Consider the following 11,168-nt stretch of genomic DNA (forward strand, 5'->3'; position numbering starts at 1 on the left):
GCAGAGAGGAACTCGCATGGACAAAAAACTTTTATTCTATATTGTAATTCAGATTGTCTCTGTACTGCTTTATCTAAGGTCAAACTAGAAAGAGTACTAGCTCAGCTCCCTACTCCTAAGCATGCTAGTAAATATCCAACAAATCAAATAGATTATTTATATCCTACCTTGACTGACAATCATCATAGTGCCAGACTAGGATTAGTTTTGCTTGATTTTCAGTTCTCCTCCCTCTCTTCCTTCTCTCCTTCTCCTCTCTCTTGTTTCTTCACCTGTGAACATATGATATAATCATATTAAAAATAATTTAATTGTATGATTAAAAGAATACTTCTATAGTTTATTTTTCTTTAGCTGACACCTTTCCTGCGTGTCAGTGCACATGTAAGTAGAAATATAATTTTACTTAGTTTTAATATATGGATGTTGGTTAAGAGTTCCATTATTTTTCATTTTTTATCTTTTATTCTTATGCTTATTATAGTGCATGTTTTAATTCAGTTTCTTAATCTATTTTTTTATTCCCCAATCCTCCAGACTTTTCGCCAATCTTTGGGAAGATTTTTATAATTTTTTTAGTATTTTACTTTGGGGAGACATCTATTTTATCATTTTTTTGCACCAAGATATTGCCGAAAGCCTTGTTTGAAGTTGGCTGGTAAGAAAAGTAGAGATTTCTATTCCGGGGCAGGCACAGTGATAAAGACTAAGTAATAATGCTAACATGGGTTTGATTTAAAAAAAAAAAAAAAATAAGGAATGAATAGTTATCTGAGAAAGGGAAGTTTATCTTCCTAATATCTCATTCAATCTTTTAGTAATATGGTAAGCTATGGACATATTCATTGTTACTTCTGGAGATTAAATTCAGAAGATATCATCATTGACAGACCAATGGTAATTCTGTTTTCCTAAAGTGAAAGTAATCTCTTTGGATTACTCTTTAGTGACAAAATAGTGAGAAAAAAAAATTGTTTATCTGCTATATTATTTGCTTAATCATCTGAATTCAAAACAGACTTTGATAAGAAATAGGACCAGACAGATAATTTTATTCTAGAAACATTGAATTCACTTCTGCTTTTATACGGTTAAGCACAGTGATGCATTCTAAAGGCCAATTCTATATCTTTACAGGAAAACAGGACCATTGATTATTAAAGTCAGATTAGGATTTCTAATTTTTCTGTAGTTTTACAAATACATTTGAGCTTTTGATTGATTACAATATTAAAGCATCAGTTACCATGCTGAGTGTCTAATTTAGAGTAATATATTAATATAAAAAATACTAAAATAATGCCTTCATCTTTGGAAATGGAACTGTTCATTAGTAAATTAAGTGATAATTTGAATTATAAATATAGAACTTGATAGAAACTTTACTGTTTCAATTATTTATACAAGCTTTAAAGCATTTATTGATTCTTGAGTAACCTACCAGGTTAACACTGCAGTTGCTACATGCAGCTAGAAATAGCAAACCAAAACTGGCTAGTCTTTCTTCTTATAACAGGACAGATTTTTATAGATTGTGCTTTGTTCATCATTCCAATTGGAATGTCTCTTTTGCTCCGTCTGCCATACTGAAATTCTACCCATTTTCAGTCTTTAATGTGTTACCTTTTCTATGAAATATTTATCATTTCATTCAACCAGTTCTAATATCTTAGCTCTGAATCCACAAATATTTTAGGTGTACTTTTCATAGAGGAGCATTTATATTCTAGCTTAGCTTATATTTATCTATGCACTTATTTAACTTCCCTTGTCCATTGTATTTTTTTGTTGTCTTATATACTTTGTCTTTTATCTTGCTAACCCCTCTTCCTCCAATCAACCTCTTTGCTCCTTCTCAGCTTTTGAACTGAGTTGCTAAATTTTAGACGATTGTGAACTTTTAAAAAATATATTTTAATGCATAGGAAATGCTTGTGCATTTTATACATAAATTGCATTTTAGCAGACTGAAAATATCAACAGTAATTCTACTTATAAATTCCACTTATAAATTCTACTTATAAATTTTATGTAATAAAAATTTTTAATGTATAAATTTTTTATTTTATTTTTAATTTGCAGAATTATCAGTTTAAATCAATGCAAATATTTTTAAAGCCCATTGATAGTTAAGTTATGGTATTCTTCTATGCATGTAAGAAAAAAATATTTTATAAAGTTAGATTTTAAATGGTAGACACACAAAATAACTTTGAAATATCCTAAATGAAATATCAATTTTATTTTCTCTTTTTATTGAAAAATAAATAAATAGCCCTTCATTCATGGGTCAAAACTATTCTAATCCATTAAAATTTATTTTTATATTTATTTAAACATCTGCTATACATGACAAAATATATTGCTGTGACTGCATTTTATAATTTTCAAAGTAGGACTATTGTTTTATTTAAAATGTATTTTTCTAGGGACAAAAAAATACTTTTTAATCCAGATATAGATTTTTTTTAATATTAGACTATTTCTTTTTATACTTCCTGATTGGTTTAACAAACATGACACGATGAATATAAAGTATATATAATTTCTTCAAATGTAACTGATTCAGAATAAAAAAGAATAGTTATGCTTTTTCATGTGACATTGTCTTTCTGAGTGTCTTACTTGGTTATAGTAAAAATAAATTTTTATATCAGTTGGGATTATATAATTGCTGAGCTAACTCACACAATTTAAGATCAGATACTATTTCATGGCATTATACATATATAGCAAATAAGATCTAATGAGACTTATTGGGTTTCATACATATTTATTTTAATTTGTCAGCAAAGATAAAACATTACTTTACTTTTATATAGTAGCCCTTCTTCATCCATAGGGGATACGTTCTGAGACCCACAGTGAACACCTAAAACAGTAGAGAGGATACACTTTTTTTTTGTAAATACATATTGATGATAAAGTTTAATTTATAAATTAGGTACGGTAAAAGTTTAACAATAATAACTAATAATAAAATAGAACAACTGTAACAATATACTGTAATAAAAGTTATCTGAATGATTTTGGGGCCATTATTTAGTAAAATAAGGGTTACTTGTACACAAGCACTTCAATACCAAGACAATTGATCTGATAACCAACATAGTTACTAAGTGACTAAGAAGTGGGTAGCATAGTCAGCCTGGATACCCTGGACCAAGGGATGATCCAAGTCCAGGATGAGACAGGACAGAACAAGACAGTGAGAGATTTCATCACACTACTTAGAACTGTGTGTAACTTAAAATTGATGAATTATTTATTTCTGAATTTTTTCACTTAAAATTTTGGCCCCCCGTTTGATTGTGGGTAGCTGAAACCGTGGAAGGTGAAACCGTGAACAAAGGGGACTACTGTACTATGTGAAAATATTTCATTTTAGAAAACAAAATACCAGGCCATAAAACCAGCCATCTAGTACAGTCGTCCCCTTTGTCCACGGTTTTACTTTCCACGGTTTCAGCTACCCACAATCAAACGGGGGCCAAAATTTAAAGTGAAAAATTTCAGAAATAAATAATTCATCAATTTTAAGTTGCACGATTTATTTCACCAGTCCTTTCTGGATGGACATTTAGGTGCTTTTCAATCATTTACTATTATAAACAATGTTATGTTATCAAAAGCATTTCTGTGAAGTTAGATTGCTATATGTAGAAATGCTGTGTCAAATGGAGTTTTTTTAAAGTTTAATGAACATTACTAATTATTCCTTATGGAAATTAACCCTTTATGACTTGAGTTGGAAATATAATCCTCTCTCCCACAATGTGTGCTGTTTCTCTTTTTAGCTTGTTTATTTTACTATAACATTTTATTTTTAATTTTTTAAATTTGAATTTGTGAATTTTTCTCATTAGTAACTTATGAGTTTTTTTGTTATTCTTTAAAAAAGCTTCTCACTGCATGATAATTAATTTTCAAAATAAATTTCTCCCATGTCTTCTTTATACTACATTTGTTTTATGTTTTATTTTTAAATATTTGAACTCCCCGCAATTTATTTTGTTATGGTGTTCAAAAGTAAGAAGACAATTTGTCTTTGATAGTTATCAGTTATCAAACATCACTTAACCAAATAATTTTGTTCCACTGTTTTTAAATGCCACGTGTGTGTGTGTGTGTGTGTGTGTGTGTGTGTGTGTGTGTGTGAATCAAACTCTGGTATAGCTTCGGGATCTATTTCTGAACTTTCTATGCCATTCCAGTGATTTGAAAGTATATTTTACCCCTGTAAAATACTTTTTGTGATCAAAAATATTAAGAACAAAGAAAAGTTTAATGTAAAGAAGTCTAACATTTCTACTCGTTTGTATAAGACAGTTTATGAAGTATAACTGGTAATATTTGTAATGAACATGACTATAACATAAATAAAAACAGAATGCCCATGAATATTGGGTTATTGATCAAGTTAGAATATTATAAAATGATAAGATTCTAGATAATGGCCAGACAGAAAGTAAAAAGACAGGAGAGATTAAAGAACTAGCTGTCATGGTTGCTGAATATACCCACTATGATGCTTCCATCTCAAGCTTCTAGGTGTATGTCCTATGTCTCAACATTATTAGAATTTGTACTGGTACCATTTATCAGCCCCATCATTCACATTTCTCAAGAATTTCTCATTTCGAAAATAAAATAAATGGCCTACGCTGATAGTCACTTAGGTTTACTTAAGGAGACTGATATATCGAAAAGCAATTTGAAAGTAGTAATAATACTATCAACAACCTCAGTTATTCACAGCTTTAGTCATTGTTGCTGTTTATAATAAAGAGCGAGAAAATATTCCAATATTTGTGAAATCCCATAAATTTTTAGAAATTTATTATAGATTTATGTATAATAGCAAATTGATAGCCCAATAATTGGGGAATTGTTGGGTGCATTCTGATGTATTATTTGTGTGAAAATGTGTAAATACTAATATTGATGTTCATAAGATTATACAAGAGTGAAACTAGCTTAAAAGAAAGGAATTTAAAAATTTACATAGATCAACTGTATTTGAGAAAACCCATACCAACCAAAAAGCAAATACATCTTAAAATGTAAATGCATAATTTTTGCTAAGAGTTTTTGTATTCAAGTGATAATTTGAGGCGTAATATATTTTTTCACATTATATGTTTCAAAATATAGAATCTTTATCATTTTAAACACACTAAAAATGTTCCGGTATATGAGATCTCTTTGATGTTCTTATTTCTTTGCTGAGGTTCTCTAGAGACTTTCATGAATATCAAACAGCTGGAGAGATCAACTGGGAACTGGAAGCCTGAATGCTGTAAGCAAACTATTTGAATTGAGTATGTCGGATTCCTACCTATAAAACAATTTTTTAAAAAAGAAAAAGTTTAAAAAATTTAAATTAGAATAGAGCATAGAAGTATCAATTAACCTGGCAAGTAAATTAAGTGGAAGTTGGTTAAGAGAGCTTCAGTATTACAATTCTCTGTTTCTACCATTGACCTGGTTACAGGGCTCACCTATCTCCTTAGCTGATCCCCCTGAAAAAACCAGTCATGCTTGGTTTCTTTGTCTAGGTTTGCCCCTCAGCCAGTAAGAGACAGAGAAAGACATGGACTCCCAGGGAATGAAGCCTGAAAAGCTGGAGGAGATTTAAAATATTCAGTTACTGAAAAGTTACTTTTGATTTCTAAGCTTTTATTGTTCCTGATAAACTGAGACAGGAGCAGAGACAGGAAGAAAAGCTTCACCCTTCTACGCTGTCCTCTGACAGGCACAGCACTGTGCCGAGGAAGAGGTCTGACTTTAGTCAGATCATCACCCTACTAAATTCCACTGAAACCAAAACAAACCGGGCAGTCCCATATGTCATAAGAATTAAAAACATGGCTCCCATTTTCTAAGGATGCTTTTACAGAAAACTTTCCACTGTAAAACTTTATGATTTGAATCTTTATAGCCAACAGCAGAGAATATGTTCACTGCCTCAATTATATATCATAACAATCACAATAGAAGCTGACCTTCTAGCCCTTTACTATAAAGATAAGAGAGGGAATGGGCCTACAGAACAAATTGCCTGCTATTCCTCTGACCACCTGCCTCCTCCTGGGTTGTAGAGTCCTGGGAAAGTGTGGGGACATGAGGGAACATATACATCACAGCCCGAGAAGACCTAAAAGCTAGAACATTTCAGTGAAGTCTAGAGACATGAGTATAGTCCTGGCCCAATCAGGGTAAAATGAGTGCTGCCAAGAAGGATAAGAGTAAGAAAGGAAAAAATAGCAGGGATTTCCAGCATCCTAATTCCACTTTCTCACTCCACTAGTCAGATTACTCTTTTCCTTAACTTTATTTAAGCATCCTCTACTGTTGGAGACTGGCGTGACAAAAAAAAGGGTAAAAGTAAAATGTCCCCTACCTCTCCTCAGTTAAATATGGCTAAAACATAAAGTGTAAGGAAGAGAGTAATAGAAAAAGTTGAACTGACAGGCTGAGGCTAGATCTCAAAGGGCCTTGTATGTCACACTAAGAAATTTTAATTTTATTATTCAGGCAGTAGGGAGAATCAAAAATTTTCAGTATTGAAGTATCATGATGAGAACACTTTTTAAAAAGACTCTGCAACCAAAGAAGATAAACAAATGGCCAAAAAAAAATGAAAAAATGCTTAACATCATTAGTCATCAGAGAAATGAAAATCAAAACCACAATGAGATGCCAATTCACACCCATTAGGATGGCCATTAAAAATAAAACAATAAACCAGAAAATAGCAAGTGTTGGCCACGACATGGAGAAACTGGAATTTTTATACACCGCTGAGAGAAATGGAAGTTGTAAGTTGTATAGTCATTATGAATAATGTGTGGCAATTTCTCAAAATGTTAAATACAGAGTTGTCATAAGACCCAAACAAAAACTTATTCTCATGTAAAAAAAAAAAAAAGTGTACACTAATGTTTATAGCAACATTATTCATAGTAGGTAAAACGTAGAAACAACCCAAGTCCATCAACTGATGAATGGATAAACAAAATGCGGTGTACCTATATGATGGAATATTTTTCAGCCATGAAAAGGAACAAAGTACTGATATATGATACAATGTAGATGAATCTCAAAAACACTATGCTAAATGAAAAAAGCCAGACGCAAAGACCCACATGTTGTATGATTTCATTTATGTGCCATGTTTAGAATAGGCAAATCCATAAAGACAGAAAGTCAATTAGTGGTTGGCAAGAGATGGCGTACAAGGAAGTTGAAAAGTACAAGATTTAAGGTGATAGAAAAGTTCTGGAATTAGATAGTGGCGATGGTTGTAAAAAAATTAAATTAGATCATTCTTAAGGTCTTTTCAGCTTGGTTAAATTATGTAGGGTAATGCATTCAATGGATTTAGTACATGCATAACAAATATTAGATACTTATTGCAATATCTTGGCTCTATTCTCTTCATTTTACCTCTGGTACAACGTATACAAGGTTAAATTAAAATAACCCACTAACTGACAAAAGAGGGAGTTAAAACTTAAAACACTACCTCTCTCAACATTTTCACTCTTGTCTCTCATTTTTTTTTTTTTTCCAAATTAAGATAGGGCTATAGGGTTGTTAGTATGGGCCTTGATGGACAAAGGAGTCATGGTTATGTTAGCTAAACAATATAAGGGCAGGAAAACCAAACCAAACAACAACAAAAAGAACATCATTTGTGTTTCCATACAGAAAATATATACCGGAAATAGAGGTGGGGAGGAAAGTAACTTGTATTCATTATTTTTATATTTCTCCAGTGTCTAACAGAGACGAGCACCTACGAGTTGTCAAAAAAAAATGTTGATAAAATCTGATCTGTAACCAAAAGGCTAGAATAGCTCCTGGAACATTAAGAGCTGTTCTGTAAATGTTAACTATTATTACTGTAAGTCATGAAAGAAAATTGAAGCTTCTATCCTTGAGTAAAATATGTTTACAGACCATATTCAAAATGAACACTACCCCTTTCCCTTATGGTAAATTATTTCCTTATAATTTAAGTGTCTTTGAAAGTACATATCATAACAGTTATTGCTCAGGACAAATATATTGGTATTCATACAGATCACATTCAAGATAAGGTTTTTCCATTCTAAATTATATGTTTAAAGTTTTTTTCCCCCTCACTCAAAGTAACATTTGTCATACCCAAGATAAGAGAGTACAGAAAGTTATACACCTTTGCAGAACTGGAATTGAGACTTTAAAATGTTTCTTAGCATAATATTTCAGGTATATGAAGTTTTCATAAGTCATTATCCTCTAGTAAGGGCAGGTGTTTGTCATAGTCATTGTTAATGATTTTTCTGCTTTTCATGTATAGATCGCTGACCAAAAAACTAAATTACCTTAAGGGGGAAAAAACTCAAACATGGATAGGAAGCTATCTATCTTTTTATCATCATCCGCTGACTCCTGAGATCTTCCAGATGGTTATAAAGTGCACCAATGTCAAATATGGAGAGGAACACAATTTCTTTGGGGATGGGGCAGGGGGAGTTGGGTAATGCTAATTGGGATTTATTGTTCTAAAAGTAGGACAGACTATGAAAGGAAAATGTGCTGACTTAGACAATTCACTTTAGATCATCCTGAGCCATAAGGCTTTCTGCAGTAATTCCCAAACCTTTCTCCACAACAGACTCACAAAGAGTACTTGTTAATATACAGATTCCTGAACTTCACCCTGGAGAATTTGATTGAAGAAGTCTGGATTGTGGCCCCAATCTTTGTGCTTTTAAACAGCTATCCAATGTTTCTAAAGCAATGACATTCAAGTGCAGTTTACAAATTTTAGCAGAGCTGACGAGTAACTGAAGACTTTACCAAGCAAACATGAAAGGGTGTGAAGAGCAAGCATTCTCAAGAGGTCATTGGGTTTGAAAAGACATAACAGTTCTGGAAACAGAAGCTTGTTCAAAAGCAACTCCAGAGACTGCAGACTTCTGCCCAAGGACAAAAAGTTTATTGCCCCATTTCTAGATAGTGCTAAATCTGAGGTGAAAATAATATAAATTAGGCTATTATGACAACTATGAGTACTGCATATATTTTTGCTGTCTTATGCTTTTTTTCTTAAATATACTATTAAGAAGACTTGCATATTAAGAATAATAAACTGTCATTTCAGCTGGGTATTTATACAATTTGCACTACATTATAAATATTTATTTAATATATTTTATTACAATCTAGCACTGAAATTAATTTTTTGTGTGTAGAAAAAGAGGACACAAATAGATATAAAATGAGATACAAGTTTTATAAGTAATAATCATTAGAAAGTTTTAATCATTAGAAAAAAATGCATTCTTCTTTGGAGGATGATTATGTGTTTATACTTAATTTGAGGAAACCAAAAAATTTTATAGAACCTAATAAGTCGAGATAAAGTTGCACTATATTTGGTTTTTGAAACTCATTATGAAGGGATTGCTTATTCAGAGAACAGACTATGGAATTAAAGGCAGTAAAAATGATAATCACCTCAGAATAGACCAGAGAATTTTCAAAGAGATGTTGGAGTGAATAACTTATGAAAAGTACCTTTCAGACAACAAATGCTAATTTGTCAAAAACATCTGACAGATTTTCAGGAAAAAAATTAATTTCCAGCAATATATAATTTAATTATGTTAAGGAATCAAGTTCTAGCAGGAGAGATACTGATTGTTTATTTTCTGGTATTTTTCTTCAGGATATAAAGGTTGAATTCATAAATATTTATTCTGAAAACCAGTATTTTATATAAACATAAACTAGACATAACTGCCAATTCTCAAGGGTGATGCAGAACACTTTATGGATTCTTAATGAGAAGACTTAAATTCCTGTTAGAAAAAGAAAATGATATAGTTATTATACCATGTAGAGTTTCTTTTATTTCTCAAAAAGCTGTTATTGAGCAAATGAGCATTATTATATGCATAGTACATTTTATTTTGTAACAAATATTTTACAACACAACATCACATACGACAGAATCAAGATCCCATCTTCTAAAAGAAGCAAGAGTCTGTTGACCATCTTCCTCTAATTTTACTTTATTTTAGTTGAGCTAGAGAGGAGGCAATTTGTGACAGAACATGGCATATAAGCAATTACATGATAGTCATGATATAGTTGAGAAGAGATAAGGTTTTACCTTTCTCTTAATGTTACAGTTGTAATATGATTGTTTCAACAATCAATATGTTGAAAACACCATAGGAAAAAAAATCATATGGTTATTATATTATATGTCAATTACAATGATTGATAATAAAGTATTCCCAAATTGCTACAAAAAGATTAAATTATCTGCTTATAGTGAACTTAATTTTTAAAAACTTTTCGAATATACATGAACAAATAAATAAGCAACTCTCCATATATAATGGAATTGGAGATGTAATATGAGTTAAATGCTTGAAGCCTTGTTGCAGTGCTGTGTCATTCCAAATAGACTGGTATAGCATTTTGTGTAGGCCTCTGTCACCATGGAAGCTCAGCTGAAACTGGCTCTACAAGTCTCTGTCTCCACCTTATTGCATTTAATACCACCATTAGCTGGGATCATGGGTGGTCACCACTTTCTGCTTTACCCCACTATCTTAAAATCATAATTAGAGCCCGTGCTTAGTAGTCATCATTCTTTATAAATACAAATTAAATGAGGCTTGAAGTGTGTATGCCGTCTCCACGCTAAGTGAGTAATGAGTTTTTATGCATAATGCCAGGGGAGTTTTTCCAGATGGGTAGAACAAGAATACACAAGTCAGGGGAAGAGAGGGGGAAAAAAGATAGATTATAGCTTTCCCAGGTAATCAGTGCTCAATTGTCAAATAAGTGAATCACCCTGGCTACTACTTTCTCCTCATTTTGTCTGCATTTTTAGACATCAATTAGACATCAACTAGGCATTAATTATCCAAATTAGGATCCTCAGAATCTCAGACTTACACCAAACCCTCATATTCAATATCTCCAACTCCCATTACTTTTGCCATCCATTTTTTTTTTTTTTGAATTCCATCTATTTTTTTTTTTTTAATCATAGTCTTATTGTAGCTGGGGTCTGAGAGGACTGTAAAAAGGTCATGTAGCCCAAATCTCTCATGTTACCAAAGAGTAAAAAGAGTCACACACAGCTGAACTTTTACACA

Source organism: Rousettus aegyptiacus, unplaced genomic scaffold (genome assembly GCF_014176215.1).
Source record: "Rousettus aegyptiacus isolate mRouAeg1 unplaced genomic scaffold, mRouAeg1.p scaffold_m13_p_2, whole genome shotgun sequence".
In the NCBI taxonomy this organism is placed as follows: Eukaryota; Metazoa; Chordata; class Mammalia; order Chiroptera; family Pteropodidae; genus Rousettus; species Rousettus aegyptiacus.